The 18383-nt window shown below is 44.0% G+C and overlaps 1 protein-coding gene across 6 annotated transcripts in view; it reads left to right on the top strand.

The window, feature by feature from the left end:
• CSGALNACT1 (chondroitin sulfate N-acetylgalactosaminyltransferase 1) overlaps positions 1-18383 on the top strand; it is a 357571-nt gene that overhangs the window by 204145 nt on the left and 135043 nt on the right. The window lies entirely within an intron of this gene.

Genomic DNA, 18383 nt, shown 5'->3' with positions numbered 1-18383 from the left:
CTAAGGCTGCAGTAGTTATCTCCACTTCAAATTCTTTTTTGATGTTGGGCATGTTTGGAATTGTTTTCATGTTGATGTGATAAATGGCTCCAAGGTCCTCAGCCTCTGGGTTTCCTGGGTTGTGTGCAGGACGCCCTGGCCCCATGTGGTCCTGAGGTTGCTGACAGGTAGAAGGAATGGGTGAAGTGGGGGGGGGGGCACCGAAGTCCTGCTCTTGAGCCCTCTGACACTGCTCAGACCTACAACCCTGCTCCATCCCCAGCTGGTAATTTCGTGGCGTGGAGGTGGGTCTCAGGTTCCTGGAGAGAAATGTCCTGTTAAGCTCTTCTCCTCTTTCACCCCATGGCCTTGTGTCCTCTCCTGTCTCTGTTCCTCTGTGCATCATATCCTGAGAAGCCAGGTGGGAAAGAAGAGCTTGGTAAGGTTGGTGGATTTTTACAGTATTTACTCAGGCTGTTAACATGGGGATAGTGATGTGGGTTGTGCTGCCATAGGCTGCCCTAGGCATTTTCCCAGGAAAGGGCCCAGGTGAAAACATAGAACTCTGAAGCTGATCCTGAACCCAGGTCCACCTGCTCACTGCTTGAAAGCCAATACTCAAGAGATTAGAATTGGTAGAAAGGAAAAGTTGCTTTATTTTGCAGGCTGGAAACTGGGGGGAAAAGGTGGACTCATGTCCAAAGGCCAGCTCCCCCTGCCAACCAAGGGGAAAGAGCTTTTAAAGTGAAGGGTCAAGGGGTGTATAGGCAGAGGGAGGGGGCTACATGCAGAACAGCTGTCAGCTCTGAAAGTCATCTTGAAATTGATCATGTGGTAGCCTTTTTTTTGGGGGGGGGGGTTCTTTCTTTCTGGTGTTTTGTTTTGTTTTGTTTTCTTTTTAGGGCCATACCTGTAGCATATGGAAATTCCCAGGCTGGGGTTTAATCAGAGGTGCTGCTGCCAGCCACAGCACCCTAGATCTGAGCCTCATCTGTGACCTACACCCGCAGTTTGGGGCAATGCCAGATCCCCAACCCACTGAGCAAGGCCAGGGATCGAACCCATCTCCTCACAGAGACAGTCTTGGGTCCTTAACCCCATGAATCACAGTGGGAACTCCAGAATCATCTTATTTTAAGTACAGTTAATCTTCAGTTCCAGGGTCAGTTGGTTTCCATTTCTTTAAGACCAGTTCTCAGAGTCGTGGCAGCTTATGTCCTGGTTACAGTGTGGGCATCATGTAGTTAATGTCTTCCACCTGGTGGGATTCTTAGTATCTACAAAAAGAGCTCTAAGGACAAGGCTCAGAATATGATCTATAGCTCTTGAGAAACTAAAGGTCCTTGACTTTGCTTAATGACTCAACTATTATTATTTAATCCTGTTTGACTGCTTTCTTCTGCTTCCGCATTTTCTCACTTTTCGGATTACACTTTGGCTGAAGTTTTTCTGCAGACGAAAGGCAGGCAGAGGACATGGTGGGGGAGACCTGTCCTGGGAGGGCCCCATAGGTCATGCTCGGTTTTAAAGCCAAGTCAGAGTCACCAAATCTGCCCACGCTGCTGGGGGTGTGGGAAAGGCCCCAGTGGCTCAATGTTTGATCCGAGGCCCGTGAATCAAGCTTGTCTTCACATGGTGGATATGTGATCACTGTCCTCACCACAGAAATGATGCCAGTTTTCACCAGAGAGTGTAAACTTCTGAGGGAAAGCAGCTCCCATCCTGTGAATTTATGGGTGGATGAGAGAGTTGCTGCTGGTCCGCACTCTCTCTGTGAAGCTGCAAAGTGACTGGCCAAGGGTGGGCCAGGAGGAGGGAAAGGGGACCATTTTCTTTTCTTTTTCTTTCTTTCTTTTTTATTTTCTTTTTAAGGCTGCACTTGCAGCATATGGAGGTTCCCAGGCTGGGGGTCAAATTGGAGCTGTGGTGGTGGCCTACACCACAGCCGCAGCAACATGGAATCTGATCCCCGTCTGAGACCTACACCACAGTTCATGGCAGCTCCGGATCCTTAACCCACTGAGAGGGGCCTGGGATTGAACCTGCATCCTCATGGATACTATTCGGGTTCATTACTGCTGAGCCACAACAGGAACTCCAAGGGGGCCACTTTCTGCCTGAGGTTCCACGTGCCACTGTAATCTACTTCATGTGTATGATTCCCTCATTTTTTTCCTGCCACGACCCTGAGAAGTACTTCTTATTCATTCTTTAAGTACAGGGGAGACCTGGAGGCCTAGAGAGATAAAATATCCTATTCAAGAGTGCAAGGATGGCTCGAGAGTAAGGGCTAGAAATCAGACTTACATATGTTTGATTCCAAAGTCCACTTGGATCTTCCCTGGCCCCATCCTGGTTTCCTGGTCCCTGTGTCAAGGTTGCCATTTCTGTTGCTTTCAAATATCTTTTGCAGTTGAGCTGTATGGCAAGCTCTTGTAAACATAAGGAGATGCCTCACAATGTTTTAATGCTTATTAGGTACTGCTGCAGCCATGGGACAAAGCTCATTCTGTCACCAGTCTCTGGGACAAACTTGGAGAGATGAGAATATGGTGGCAGAAAATCAATCAGTTTTCTCTGCTGGGTGTGTTTAGATTGTTTCTTTTGACTTTATAAATAGGCAAATTCTTTTTTGTCTTTTTAGGGCCTCACCTGCAGCATTTGAAAGTTCCCAGGCTAGAGATAGATCAGAGCTGCAGCTGCAGGCCTTGTGCCACAGCCACAGCAATGCCAGATCCAAGCCACATCTGCAATCTACACCACAGCTTCCGGCATCACCAGATCCTTTAACCCACTGATGAAGGCCAGGGATCGAAGCCACATCCTCATGGATACTAGTTGGATTCTTAACCTGCTGGGCCACAGCCAGAACTCAAGGCGATTGGTTTTTGAACAGGCAATTAAGAGTGCTCACTGGCAGTGGGTCTTTACATCTAGAAATTGTGGAATTAGCTAGAATTTTATAATGGCATAAAAAATTTCCTGGAGGAAACGGTAAAAACATGTGCTAGAAAGCCAGTGTTAGTAAAAGAGATATTAATCCAAGGTTAACTGTTGGCTTAAGCTTTCTGTTAATTCAGAATCCAGGCTAAGCCTTGCTCTGTTAAAAAGAGAAAAGAAAAGAAAACCACTTTATTTCAGCTTGGTTTGGAATTCTAATGTGAAAATCACCACGGACTTGCAAAAGTGCAGTATGAGTAATATTAACTGTGTCCATAATTTAATCACAGAATGCCAAATGCCACCACCTGGGAGGCACGTGACCATAAGCTGCCAGGTTTAGGGAACACAGATTTCTCAAAGGTTGGCTGTGGATGGTGACCATTTCGTTTGACTGAACGTTAAGTCATAAGTCATGAGAAGGTCAGTGTTTTATGGATGAAGAAGCACAGAGGTGAGTGATCTTCCAAAAGTTGCCAGACTGGTGGGTGGCAGGTGCAGCTTCTTGTTTTGTCACCATAGACAGTGTTGCCTTCAGTTGCAGGTTTTTTTTTTTTTGTCTTTTTGTTTTTTTAGGACCACACCCATGGCATATGGAGTTTTCCAGGCTAGGGGTCCAATTAGAGCTGTAGCCGCCAGCCTATACCACAGCCACAGCAATGCAGGATCTAAGCCGACTCTGTGACCTGCATCTGAGCTCATGGAAACACCAGATCTGTAACCCACTGAGCAAGGCCGGGGATTGAACCCACATCCTCGTGGATGCTAGTCGGGTTTGCTAACCCCTGAGCCACGATGGGAGCTCAGTTGTAGTATTTTTAAGAAACACTTTAGCCATGCCTATTACTGTAGCCAACTGTGAGGCTTGGCCCAGTTTGTGCTTCTTATGCTTTACTTAATTGTAACCAAGTAACAGGAACATTCCTCAAAGCTGTAGCTGCCTGGAGTGACAGTTGTCAGTGGCAGCACCCTCAGGCCAGGTAAGAGCACGTGGCCAACAGCACCTGGAAGCCTGGTTGGAGGTGGTGGGAAGGTGGCCGGCAGTTTATAGAAGCTGAAACAGTGCCTTCCAGTGAGCATAATTCCAAACCAGGCCTGTGGTCCGAGTACTTGGAGTGATTGGCACTTTCAGTGAGAAAATTAAACATAGTTCTGTCTGTTCTGTTGTTCTGAATTATACTTGCTTCTCCTTATCAGAAAGGACTGAGATGTTAGGTAGCCCATTATCTTCTGGGAAAAGGTTGCTTAGCATGGAATTAAATCATCCTACTTTTATTTTAACGTTAGAGGCTGGTATACCATCTGGGTGTCATGGTTTTACACTGGGTTCAGTGCCACTCAGAATTCTATTTATGTATTTTTTGGTTAGATGTAGTCCTTTCTTAAATTTCTTATTTTTTTCAATGCAAAAAAATCTTTGTAAGTATAGTTGATTTACAATGTTGGGCCAATTTCCCTTACACAGCAAAGTGACCCAGTCATATAACTATATACATTGCCTTTCTTATATTAACTCCTATCATGGTCTATCCCAAGAGACTGGGTAGAGTTCCATATGCTGTACCGTAGGACCTCATGGCTTATCCATTCTAAGTGGAATAGTTTGCATCTACTAACCCCAGACTTCCCATCCCTCCCACTCCCTCCCCTTCTCTCTTGGCAACCACAAGTCTGTTCTTTATGTCTGTGAATCTGTTTCTGTTTTGTAGATAGGTTCACTTGTGCCCTATTTTAAATTCCATATATAAGTGATATCATGTGCTATTTGTCTTTCTCTTTCTGACCGACTTCACTTAGTGTGAGAATCTCTGGTTATATCCACGTTACTGCAGATGGCATTTCATTCTTTTTTATGGCTGAGTAGTGTTCCATTGTGTATTGCAGTTATATTACACATATATACACACACACCACACCTTCCTGGTCCATTCATCTGTCAGTGGACATTTAGGTTGTTTCCATGTCTTAGGTACTGTGAATAGTGCTGCTGTGAACATACAGGAACATAGGGGTGCATGTATCTTTTTGAATGAAAGTTTTGTCTGGATAGATGCCCAGGGGTGGGCTAGCTAGATCGTATGGTAGTTCTATATTTAGTTTTCTGAGGTACCTCTATACTGTTTTCCATAATGGTTGTGTGAGTGTACATTCCCACTAACAGTGTAGGAGGGTTCACTTTTCTCCACACCCTCTCCAGCATTTGTTGTTTGTAGATTTGTTAAATGATGGCCATTCTGACTGATGTGAGGTGGTACCTCATTGTAGTTTTGAGTAGCAGTTCCCTAATAATGAGCGATGTTGAGCATCTTTTCACATGCCTACTGTGTCTTCTTTGGAGAAATGTCTGCTTAGGTCTTCTGCCCATTTTTCAATTGGGTAGACTTTTCTTCTCCGACGTATGTGTCCTTGTCAGTGTCTGCCGTCTGGGATCTGATCTGGCCTTTGGCTGCTCCAGTCCTCAGGGCTCCCCACTGAGAAGTCTTTGGAGGAAACATGTTGGCTTGTATAACGCACAGGGGCAGCTGGCTTCTGGGATTCCTTGGTCCAGGGACTCGGATCTTTCAGCTCTGCTCTTTCTGTTGGCTTCATTCAGATGGTGGGAAAGAGTGAGCATCTGTAGGTTCACTTCCAGCTTCAGAGGGAGGTGCTTCTCTCTTGGTCATCCCAGCAAATCCCAGGACAGACTCTCACTGGATTAACTGGAGCATGTGTCCACCTCTAAACCCAGCCTTGGGTCTGGGGGTTTGGATTACTCAGTTGATCAGCTCATTGTCATGTGTATCCACTTCTTTCACACACAAACTAGAGAGAATGATGGGTTAGTTGTGCCCAGGCTCTTCACCTTAAGATGTGGGGACCTTGAGGGGACACAGCATTGGGGTCTTTTTTTCTCAACCTGGAAGCTGTAGTGTTGCTGCTGGTCAGGGTGCTCAGTGTTGATTCCCCTCCCCCCCATACTGTTCTTCTCTTGGTTTCTCTGAATCATCTGTGAAAATTTCCATCATATTCTATTAGGTTGTCATCCACCAGGACTGTATCTAAAATCTCAGTAAATGGGAACAGGTGGTCAGCTGTAGTGCCCAGTAACAGCCATGGCCTTCTTCAGGAAGGGCTGAGTGACAAGACTCTTGCGTTTTCAAGCCTCCTTTTTCTTTTCCAGGTTTTCCAGGACTCATTTGGGTAAGACAGAAAGCAGAGCCTGGGTGGGTAAATTATCACAAAATTATCTTCAGAAGTTTCTTCTTGGAAGTTCCCATTGTGGACCAGTGGTAACAAGCCCAATTGGTATCCATGAGGATGTGGTTCGATCCCTGGCCTTGCTCAGTGGGTTAAGGATCCAGCATTGCCATGAGCTGTGGTGTAGGTCCGAGACGCTGCTTGGATCTGGTGTGGCTGTGCCTGTGGTGTAGGCCGGCAGCTGCAGCTCTGATTGAATCCCTAGCCTGGGAACTTCCATATGCTGCATATGTGGCCCTAAAATAAATGAATAAATAAATAAAAAATAAAAAGTTTTTTCTAGCTACTGTCTGTCACCATACAGTCACCATACAGATAATTTTGTGATAATAATTTACCCACCCAGGCTCTGTTTGTGGGTCTAACTCAAATGAGTCCTGAAAAAGCTGGGGAAGAAAAAGGAGGCTTGAAAAGGCAAGTGTCCTGTCACCACACAGTTGGCCCCCTTCACCCATTCCACCCGCCCCAAACCCCTTTGTCTCACAAAATTATCTGAGCTTTTGCATCTGCTTTCTTTCCCTGTTCACTAAGATGAATAACTTTGTAGGTTGGAAAAATCAGAAGACATTTCTGAAGCCTTTGAAATTATGATGAGCTCCCTATTTTTTTTTAAAGTGTAAACCTCTTTTGAACTCTTTATTTTTTAAAAAAATTGCATTGAAGTATAGTTGATTTACAGTGTTATATTGACTTCTGCTGTACAGAGGAGTGACAGTTATACACATATATATTCTTTTTCATATTCTATCCCATTACAGTTTATCACAGGGTATTGCATATAATTCCCTATGCTATGTAGTAGGACCTTACTCTTTGTCCATCTTATATATAATGGTTTGCATTTGCTAATCCCAGACTCCGAATCCTTTGTTCCCCCTTCCCCCACCCCAGCAACCAAAGTCTGCTCTTTATGTCTTTCACCATTATTTTTTTCTTTTTTTCTTTTTTTTGGCTTTTTAGAGCTGCACCTGCTGCATGCAAAAGTTCCCAGGCTAGGGGTTGAATCAGAGCTGCAGCTGCCTGCCTACACCATGGCCACAGCTATGTGGTATCCTTGCCATATCTGCGATCTACACCGAAGCTCGTGGCAATGCCAGATCCTTAACCCAGTGAGCAAGGCCAGGGATTGAACCCACATCCTCATGGGTACTAGTCAGGTTCATTACCACTGAGCCACGATGGGAACTCCTCTCTCATCATTCTTAAATATCTAACAGTAGCAGCCTTTGTGTTGAGATCAGTCTCACCACCTCAGAATAATAACTCAATTTTATTCTCTACTTCATGGGCCTTGGGTTCCTAGAAAGTGAAATTATGAATATAAGTATACTGTTGATACCCAGTAACTGATGTATTTTCATTTTAGGAGTTAAAGAAGCGTCAGGCTTCAGTAATAATCTTATCTTTGTAGAATAAGTCATAGGTTTGAAAACTAAAAAAGAAGCAGAAATAAAAGAATTTATATATCACAAGTGATATCCAGCAGAATTTTGCCCCAAATTAATAAAAAAATTTAACCTTGGAATTATAGGAGGGTATTACCTGATTTTTTTATCCTTCATTCCACATAAAAGCAAAGTAAGTGAGGGTATCAGAATTTCATAATTGAGCTGAAAGTATTAAGTCAAGCCTAAATATGTAAGTTATACCTGCATTATTATTATTATTTATTTTTTAGGGCTGCACCCTCGACATAGGGAAGTTCCTAGGCTAAAGGTTGAATCAGAGCTGTAGCTGCTGGCTTTTGCCACAGCCACAGCAATGCAGGATCTGAGCTGTGTCTGTGACGTACACCACAGCTTGTGGGAATGCTGGATCCTTAATCCACTGAGTGAGGCCAAGGATCGGACCCATATCCTCATGGATACTAGTTGGGTTCATTACCACTGAGCCACAATGGGAACTCCTTATATCTACATTATTACTCCAATGTAGTTCCCCTAATTGTTGTTCACAGAGCTTCTTGGGTCGGTGGCTTGATATCTTTAATCAGTCTTGGAAAACTGTTGGTGATTATTTCTGCAGCTCTTGTTTTTTTCCTCTTTTCTCCTTTTGGGATTCCAGTTACATGTATATTAGTTCTTATAGCCATTCTCAGAGGCCACTTCGGCTCTTTTCTGTATATTTGTTCTTTTGTTCTCTTGGTGCTTTTATTTCCTCCTGACATCCCTTTTACTTTAGAAAATCCCTCTTTTTTCTGTGTCTAATCTGCTGTTAAACCTGTCTATTGCATTTTAGATTTCAATTATTATAGTTCCATTTGATTCTTTTATGTAGATTTCAGATATCTGATACAATTCATCATCTTTAATCTATTTTTTTTTTGTCTTTTGTCTTTCCTGTGGCATGTGGAGGTTCCCAGGCTAGAGGTCTAATTGGAGTTGTTGCTGCAACTACACCAGATCCTAGCCACGTCTGTGACCTACACTACAGCTCATGGCAATGCTGGATCCTTAACCCACTGAGCGAGACCAGGGATTGAACGTTCATGGTTCCTAGTTGGATTCGTTTCCACTGCACCACAACGGGAACTCCTGATCTATATTTTTACACACAGCAATTATAATTATATTAACATTACTTTTTGATAATTATATCACCTGGGTATTACATCTGGAGTATAATATATTATCTATTCTTTCTCTTTAGTTTTTGGTCATTTGTTCTTGTTTCTTTTTTTGCTTTTTAGGGCCATACCCATAGCATGTGGAAGTTCCCAGGCTAGGGGTTGAGTCAGAACTGTAGCTGCTGGCCTACGCCACGGCCACAGCAACGTGGGATCCAAGTCCCGTCTGCAACCTACACCACAGCTCACGGCAGTGCTGGCTCCTTAACCCCCTGAACAAGGCCAGGGATCGAACCTGTGTCCTCAGTCTAGTCAGATTCATTTCTGCTGAGCCACGATGGGAACTCCTGTTTTGTTTCTTGTTGTGCTTTGTAATTTTTTATTAAGGACCTGTCATCGTATGAAAATCATAGGGTGTTTGGAGGTTGTTATCTTCCTCCAAGAAGACTTAATTTTTTTCTGCGGGCAGTAGAATAAAGCTGTTCATCTTGACACAGTCAACAATTAAGACGATGGGGTGAAGTTTAGGCTGGTAGATTTCTGTTGCCTGGACTCCTGAAGCATCTGGCAGCCAGGGCTTTGGAAAGAAGCTCGGAGGTGACATCAGGGAGGATCACGGTGAGGGGAGTGATGGATGCAGGAGTCCGATGGAGGGACTGAGAGGTGAGAAGAACCAGACACCAGGGCTAACGGAGCTCTGAGAAACTTGGCTGTGCATCGCTATTGATACACACACATGAATGTTAAGTTCACAGGTGGTGCAGAGAGGGTGGGGTCTGCAGTCCTGGAGACAGAGTCTCATTTTATTGTGCATTAGAGTCTGGGCTAAGCTACCTCCCAAATACAGTGAGTTAAACACCAGTTAATTTTTTCCCCCCTGAGGTCCAGAGGTGATGGTTCACCCTAAGTGCAAGAGAGGCAGGGAAAGTCATTGTCTTCTTTGAGATAGCAGGATCAGAGGGCTGATCCCTAAGTAATCAAGGCGGTGATCTCCCTTGATCTTTGGCTCATCCTAAATCCTCAGTGTCTGGGTGCTGGCCCAGCTCAGGTAACAGGGCTTTTGGGAGAGGTGATGTTAGAAATCACGTTGTTATCCTACATGCCAGTGCAGAGTGAACAGCTAGGGGAATGGAATCTCAGGGCGTGCCTGCAGCCTACCTGCTACCTTGTGCCTTGGACATGGGCTGTGCATGTCACCTGCTGCTGATCTGGACCCTGCACTGGCCTGTCCACCAAGGCGGCTATGGCTGTGATATAATGTTTCCCACCACTCTGTTCCAGGCAGCTACCCCTACAGGTCCCAGGTATCTTGCATGACAGCCAGTTCCTTACTTTCGAATTATTTGTGCAAAGGGCTAGGCTCATTGGATGCCTGCAGTTTCAGTTGTTGGCCTCAAGGGCTCTGTGTCTGGGATTAACCTCAGCCATTCTCCTTTCTTCTTTACAGATGCAAAGTCTTCTCAATGTCAGCTCCAGGGTCTTCCTCAAGTCAGAGTCCTGGGAAGTGGCGGGTCACATGCCCACACTCACTCCCTGTGATGTCAAAGCCGGTGGGAGCGAGTCTTATTTGCTAGGAGGAAAGCCTGACCCACTTGCTCCCAAGATGGTCCCTCAGAAGGGGGGAGGGAGCCCTCAATCAGATTTAGAATGTTGACTATTAAAAGGGACTGGAGGAGTTACCACTCTGGCGCAGTGGGTTAAGGATCCGTCTTGTCTCTCTTGGTGTTGCCAGTTCGATTCTGGGCACAGTGGGTTAAGGATCTGGTGTTGCCATAGAAGCATAGGTCGCAGTTGCAGCTCAGACTCGATCCCTGGCCCAGGAACTTCCGTATGCCATGGGTGCCACTGGGGGAAAAAAATGGACTGGGAAATTTAACCTGCAAAGTAAGATGATTTCATGATTGAGTGACTCTGAGTTAACCTAAGGGGGAACAGAAAGGACCTGGCACTTGTCATCTGGAGCAAGGGAAGGCCCCCTCCCATTGACAGGTCTTTGAAAGGGCGGGGGAGGGGGGCGTGCAGTGGGGAGTTGTGTTTTGATCACATTCAGTGGTTGTGCTTTTTCAGCATCCTGGTTGCTCACACAGTTCAGGTTCAGATAAAGGAGTGGATGAGGGTTAATTTGCTGAGTTGGGCTGGGTGAGGAGGGGATGAACCATGGTGACTTCAACTTTTTTGTCTTGAATCAAAGTAAAACCTCAGACCAGCAGCCAAGGGAGTGCATCCTTTTGAATGATCTGTTGGTAGGAGTGCAAACCCATTCTTTGTTCATTTCTCCTTTGTCCTCTGTGTGTTTCTCATTTAGTGTCACTTCCACAGGTCATAACATGTACAATTTCTTTTTTGGTCTTTTTAGGGCCGCACCCACAACATGGGAGTTCCCAGGCTAGGGGTCGAATCAGAGCTGCAGCTATGGGCCTACACCACAGCCACAGCAACAGGGGATCCGAGCCACATCTGCGACCTACACCATAGATCACAGCAACGCTGGATCCTTAACCCACTGAGGCAGGCCATGGACCGAACCCACGTCCTCATGGATGATGCTATTCAGTTCTTTACCACTGAGCCATGATGGGAACTTCCACGTACAGTTTTTGACACGGATTCCTGTGTATTGTCTTCTTTTCTAAATATGATTTTCAGGATCATTGTAGTTTTCTAGAGAAAGTTCTTAGTTATCTCATTTCAGGTTATTTAACTTGGACAGAATGAAAAACAGTGTATTTTATGAACATCTTGAAAAACTTGAGTTTGAATTGTCATAAATGGCCTTGGTTAATAAATAATAATAAAACATTAAGTTGTGTAAACATATACTAGTCTATGAAATGCTGTTTTTAGCATTTACTATTCAATTTCCTTCCTTTTGCACAGGAAGTGTGCCTTGCACATTATCCACCCAAAGGGTAAATTTGGTTCTTTGTAGTTGGGTAAATAGAATTTTTGTGAACTGCTAGAATAATTTATTGTATTTGCTGAATTTATTCTTTTCCTTTGTGAGTAGTCTGTGCTCATAAACTGATTCTTTTGCTGGCCAAAGAAGCCTTTTGTCCATTTGATATTTAGGGCTTACCTGTTCTGAAGGCTGGTTTCCCAGAAGGGACTCCTTTTTTTTTTTTTTTTTTTTTTCTCCTGTCTTTTTAGGGCTGCACCTGTGACATGTAGAAGTTCCCAGGCTAGGAGTCAAATGGGAGCTGCAGCTGCTGGCCTGCACCGCAGCGACGGCAGCGCCAGATCCGAGCTTCTTCTGTGACCTGCTCCACAGCTCACAGCAATGCCAGATCCTTAAGCTGCTGAATGACGCCAGGGATCAAACCCTCATGGATACTAGTCAGGTTCGTTTCTGCTGTGCCACAATAGGAACTCCTCTCAGAAGGGATTCTTGTTTGCTTTTGGCTTTCTTGGCTTCTCATATTAACCTGTTCTGAAAATTGCCATGATTTTTTTTCCTAGAGTCAGCGTTAAGCCTAAAATACTACTCTTCTTTTGCCGCATCATGTCAATGAAGAATGACAAGAAAGGGAGAAAATTCATGGCTTGATTTGAAAATTTTCATCCCTTTCATTAGGGGAGATGAAATTTAATAGATAAACATTTAGGAATTCTGGAGGACTGGCCCTACAACGCTGTGAGGGTGTGGAGGTGCAGCTTTAAAATTAAAAAAGCAGAAGTTCCTGCTGTGGCTCAGTGGGTTAAAAACCACTAGTATCCATGAGGATGTGGGTTCGATTCCTGGCCTCGGTCAGTGGGTTAAGGATCTGGTGTTGCTGTGAGCTGTGGTGTAGTTCACAGACTCAGCTCGGATCTGGCATTGCTGTGGCTGTGGTGTAGGCCAGCAGCTGTAGCTCCGATTCGGCCCCTAGCCTGGGAACCTTCATATGCCACAGATGCAGCTCTAAAAAGAAAAAAAAAAATTAAAAAGCATGTGAAAACATGATTAATACTTTAAAGGGAAGTATTTACATTTTTGTTGTTGTTGATGGTGTTTTTCCAATTGACTGGCAGATTTTTACTGATTTCAGTATGAAAAAACACTTGATAGTGGATGCTTTTCACTAGCCATTTAAAATCTGCAGTTATGATGTGACTTGTGTGAGTGTTTCCCATTTATGTAGGTAGTCAACTATCAGAAGACAAAATGTCGTGACTTTTGTGCTGGTGAAAATGAGGGAGACAGTTTTAATCAAAATATTTTGAAATGAATCCAGCTTATCTATCCGGACCCCTCTGAAAACTTAGTGTCTTCTTAGAAATTGAGAGCTATCACTTTAGCTCTTCAGGTAGCCAGTTCTAGTGGCAAAAAGAGCAGAGATATCTGTTCTGTTTTGCTGATGGACTGTAGATCTGCCTGAAAGCTCTGAAAGTCAGTGGCTGAAATAGCCGAGCCTCTTACTATGCACTTTGGCAGTGGCAGCTGAAGTTAATTCCTTTCTCCGTGGCTTTTCAGTTTTTTTTTTTTCAAATATTGATTATTTCCATCTAGAATTGCTTAAATAGCAACAACAACAGTGGCGTTCTCTCTTGGCACAGTAGGTTAAGGATCTGGTGTTGTCCCTGCAGGGGCTCAGGCTGCTGCCGTGGGGTGGGTTTAGTCTGGCCTGGGAACTTCCGGATATCACAGGTACAGCCAAAAATAAATAAATAAAGTGTACAATTCAAATAGCTTTATTTTTTAAAGGGCCGCACCTGTGGCATATGGACGTTCACAGGCTAGAGGTCATGTTGGAGCTGCATCTGAGGCCTACACCACAGCCACAGCAACGCAGGATCCTTAACCCACTGAGCAAGGCCAGAGATCAAACCCACATCCTCATGGATACTAGGTAGGTTTGTAACCCACTGAACCACAATGGGAACCCCTCAAGTGGTTTGAAAAACAACAACAACAACAACAACTCCTTTATAGTTTTTTGTTTGTTTGTTCGTTTGGCTACACTCATGGCCTGTGGAAATTCCTGGACCAGGGAACAAACCTGAGCCACAGCAGTGATAATGCCGGGTCCTTAACCCACTGAGCCACTAGGGAACTCCTCCTTTATGTTTGAATCATTAACTTAAAATATGTTTAGCACCTTTTTCATGCAGATGCCATCATAGCCACGTTAGTCAGTGAGAAAAAGGTGGCCACTAACAGTGACGCTCTCCTTGGTCCTAATTTCTGACTGCTCTCCTCTGCCTTTGTCTTTCCCCTGTAGACATACCAGCAGTAATTCTCCAGCTCCAGATTTCTGTGGCTCCCTGAATAATAGGTCCTGAGCCAGGGACTGGCTCATGTAAGACAGAGGGCTTAGCAGATGAGTGTCTTATGCATCTCAGTGTGGAACTTCAAGAATCAGAGGCATCTTGGAATTGCTGTTGTGGCGCAGCGGAAACGAATCCGACTAGGAACCATGAGGTTGCGGGTTCAATTCCCGGCCTCACTCAGTGGGTTAAGGATCCTTCATTACCGTGAGCTGTGGTGTAGGTTGCAGACGTGGCTTGGATCTCATGTTGCTGTGGCTCTGGTGTAGGCCGGCAACTACAGCTCCAATTGGACCCCTGGCCTGGGAACCTCCATATGCACTGGGTGAGGCCTTAAAAAGTAAAAAAAAAAAAAAAAAAAAAAAAGAATCGGAGGCATCTCTGTACACATCTTAGGACATTAATAGAGCCCCCAGGGGTAGCGTGAGCTGCACCCTGAGCCCTGTGGGGCTTCAGTCACTACTGGAGCTGTTTCTCATTTGGCAAGGGGGCTGTCCTCATTACCTTTTGCTCTCTGTTGAGGTCTAGATTTGGATCAGGGCTCCTTTGAGATGTTAATGAGAGCAAACTATTGAGTCAGTTAAAACCACTTACATATGTGTGTTGGGGGAGAGTATAGGTTCTTATTTGTTTGGCTAACGGGTCCTTTCAAGGTCCAGACATTCAAATTATAGCCAAGAGCAAACATGTTTCAAGAAAATTGGCTTCTTGTAATTAAAGTGATTAAAACAAATATTAAGCATTGACAAACAGCCAACATTTTTTCTTACTTACCTTTTTAATGAGGTGAAAGGTATGTAGAGTACACAAGTTTTGAGTGTACAGCTCAGTGGAGTTTTACATATAAATATACCCATATAATCACCATGCAGATCAAGATTTGGAACATATGGAGGAGTTCCTGTCGTGGTGCAGCAGAAACAAACCCAACTAGGAACCTTGAGGTTGCGGGTTCCCTGGCCTCACTCAGTGGGTTAAGGATCCGGCGTTGCTGTGAGTTGTGGTGTAGGCCAGCAGCTACAGCTCCAGTTGGACCCCTAGCCTGGGAACCTCCATATGCTGCGGGTACAGCCCCCCAAAAAAGGCAAAAAAAAATATTTAGAACATGTTTAGCACCAAAGAGAGTCCCTCTGTCAAACATAATAGCCCTGCCCTCAAAGATAGCTGCTGCTCTGATCTCTGACCTGATCCAACATCTTGGATTAGTTTGCCTGGTTTGGGGGCTTCATATAAGTGGCATCCTCAGGTCTGTGCTCCTTTGTCTCTGGCTTCTTTGCCTGTTTCTTGAGAGATTGATGCCTTGGCTTGTTCTTCTTTGTTGCTGTGTAGTGTTCAATTATATGAACATACTACCACTGATTTATCCTTTTACTGTTGATGGACAGTTTGTGTCCATCGCACAATGGCGATTACAAATAAAGCTCTAGTGAACAAATCTGTTCTTGAATGACTGCATCATAGAGTCTATGTTTATCTTTAGAACACACAATAAACAGTGTTCCAGATTGGTTGTGTCAGTGTAGGCTCCCATCAGCATCCTATGCAAGTTCCAATTGCTCCACAACTTGGTTTTGTCAACAACCAACTTTTAACCTTAAAAAAGGAGCTAACTCTAGAGCTTCCATTGTGCCTCAGGGGGTTAAGGACCTGGTGTTGTCTCCATGAGGATGTGGGTTTGATCCCTGGCCTCGCTCAGTGGGTTAAGGATTTGGTGTTGCTAAGAGCTGCGGCATAGTTGTAGATGTGGCTCAAATCTGGCATTGCCGTGGCTGTGGTGTAGGCTGCAGCTGTAGTTCCAATTCAGCCCCTAGCCTGAGAACTTCCATATGCCACAGGTGTGGCCATAAGAAAAAGAGCTATCTCTAATTTAAAAATGCAATTTTGGAGTTCCCGTCGTGGCGCAGTGGTTAACGAATCCGACTAGGAACCATGAGGTTGCGGGTTCGGTCCCTGCCCTTGCTCAGTGGGTTAAGGATCCAGCTTTGCCGTGAGCTGTGGTGTAGGTTGCAGACGCGGCTCGGATCCTGCGTTGCTGTGGCTCTGGCGTAGGCCAGTGGCTACAGCTCCAATTCAACCCCTAGCCTAGGAACCTCCATATGCCGTGAGAGCGGCCCAAGAAAAATGGCAAAAAGACAAAAAAAATAAAATAAAATAAAAATGCAATTTTTATATTCCCCAGAACTTAGTTACTTGTTTTTAAATGAATTTTTAATTCACTAAGTGGTATTATTATTATTGAGTGATATCATTGACAGCTTTACACTGCCTTAGGGTCTGTGAGCGAATGGAGCATAGCCCCTATTTTCATGGGTTTACCATATTCCACTTGGGTGCTGTTCAGAACAGGCCATCAGCGCTGCAAATCAGGATATGATCAAATGCCATATTCAGTCAATGCTCAAACACACCTTGACAGCAGGACTGTGTCCTCAGCTACATTGTCAAGTGCATTGTGATTGTCCCCGGCATCTTTTCACTTTTCCTTTAGCACTGTAATGTCATCGTCAGCTTTGTCCTTTCTAGCACAAGTACTGTGCCAACCCATCTGGCTAATGGGAGCATTGTGACTCCAGACCCTTCCCTCTAAAAGCTCTGTCTTTCTCCTCTACATTGTCAGGCTTGATGCCCCCAAATCTGACTTATGAGTCAGGTAAATTGGGTTTTGTATTAAGATTTGATAATGGCTCATACATGTTGCCTCTTCCAAGAAATGTCTTTCTTTTAAAAATGGCTTATAGGAGATATAGTGTCTTAGCTCAAAGGAATTAGCTTTGATGCTTAGATTTTTGATATTTTCAGGCTAATGGAGAAGTTTGAGAAGTTTGCTTTGTAAATATCACATTAAGGAATCTATCCAGGGAGTTCCCATAGTGGCACAGCAGAAATGAATCCAACTAGGAACCATGAGGTTGCGGGTTTGATCCCTGGTCTCACTCAGTGGGTTAAGGATCTGGCATTGCCACGAGCTGTGGTGTAGGTTGCAGATGTGGCTTTGATCTGGCATTGCTGTGGCTGTGGTGTAGGCTGGCAGCTGTAGCTCTGATTCGACCCCTAACCTGGGAACCTCCATATGCCACCGGTGGGACCCTAAAAGAAAAAAGGGAAGCCGTCCATTCGACCTACATGGGGAGTAGCTCTGACAAGGGAATGACTGAAAAAATAAGGCAGCAGTTTCAAATTATTCCCATTCAAGGATGAATTTGCCACATTAGATATCCATTAGTTTGGACCACTTATTCTAAATGGATTGGAATAGACTAGAAGGAGTAGGATCTCAGATGTAGTGAAATTGTACCCATGTCCATAAAATGCCATTTTACATATAACATACATACAAAAGTATAGACTTTTCTCTATACTCATCATAAAATTAAAAGACTTACAAGTCTCTTTGTTTTTCACAGTATAGTTCGTGGTGTGGAAATCCAAATGTTTCTTTAATGTTTACTTAAAACATGGGATATTGATAAGCATTCTGGTCCACCATCAGAACCTACATTGTACCCATCTGATCAGAATTTTTACATACGCCATCAGGATACCTCTGGATTTCAAAAACCAGTGTTTGAATGGGGAGATATGGTGAAAATTACATCCAGTTTATTTTTATTTCATTTGTTATGACTAAAACCTATGCACATACCTGAGTTACTTTAGGAAACATAGTAAACTTGATAATTTTCCTAGTATAGGTTTTGCACATCTTTTCGTTAGACCCATTTCTATCTAGATACTTTTATTGGCTACTTTTTTTTTCTTATTTTGAATTATGCAGTTCTAGTGATTTATTTATCTTTTTTTAATTTATTTTTTTAAATTTTTTTTTATTTTCCCACTGTACAGCAAGGGGGTCAGGTTATCCTTACATGTATACATTACAATTACATTTTTTCCCCAGCCTTTCTTCTGTTGCAACATGAGTATCTAGACAAAGTTCTCAATGCTATTCAGCAGGATCTCCTTGTAAATCTATTCTAAGTTGTGTCTGATAAGCCCAAGCTCCCGATCCCTCCCACTCCCTCTCCCTCCCATCAGGCAGCCACAAGTCTCTTCTCCAAGTCCATGATTTTCTTTTCTGAGGAGATGTTCATTTGTGCTGGATATTAGATTCCAGTTATAAGTGATATCATATGGTATTTGTCTTTGTCTTTCTGGCTCATTTCACTCAGTATGAGATTCTCTAGTTCCCATCCATGTTGCTGCAAATGGCATTATGTCATTCTTTTTCATGGCTGAGTAGTATTCCATTGTGTATATATATACCACATCTTCCGAATCCAATCATGTGTCGATGGACATTTGGGTTGTTTCCATGTCCTGGCTATTGTGAATAGTGCTGCAATGAACATGCGGGTGCACGTGTCTCTTTTAAGTAGAGTTTTGTCTGGATAGATGTTATTGGCTACTTTTTTTTGGA

The sequence above is a fragment of the Phacochoerus africanus genome, chromosome 3, assembly GCF_016906955.1.
Source record: "Phacochoerus africanus isolate WHEZ1 chromosome 3, ROS_Pafr_v1, whole genome shotgun sequence".
Classification (NCBI taxonomy): Eukaryota; Metazoa; Chordata; class Mammalia; order Artiodactyla; family Suidae; genus Phacochoerus; species Phacochoerus africanus.
The sequence above is the reverse complement of the archived record's forward strand: the minus strand, read 5'-3'. Positions and strand labels throughout refer to the sequence as shown.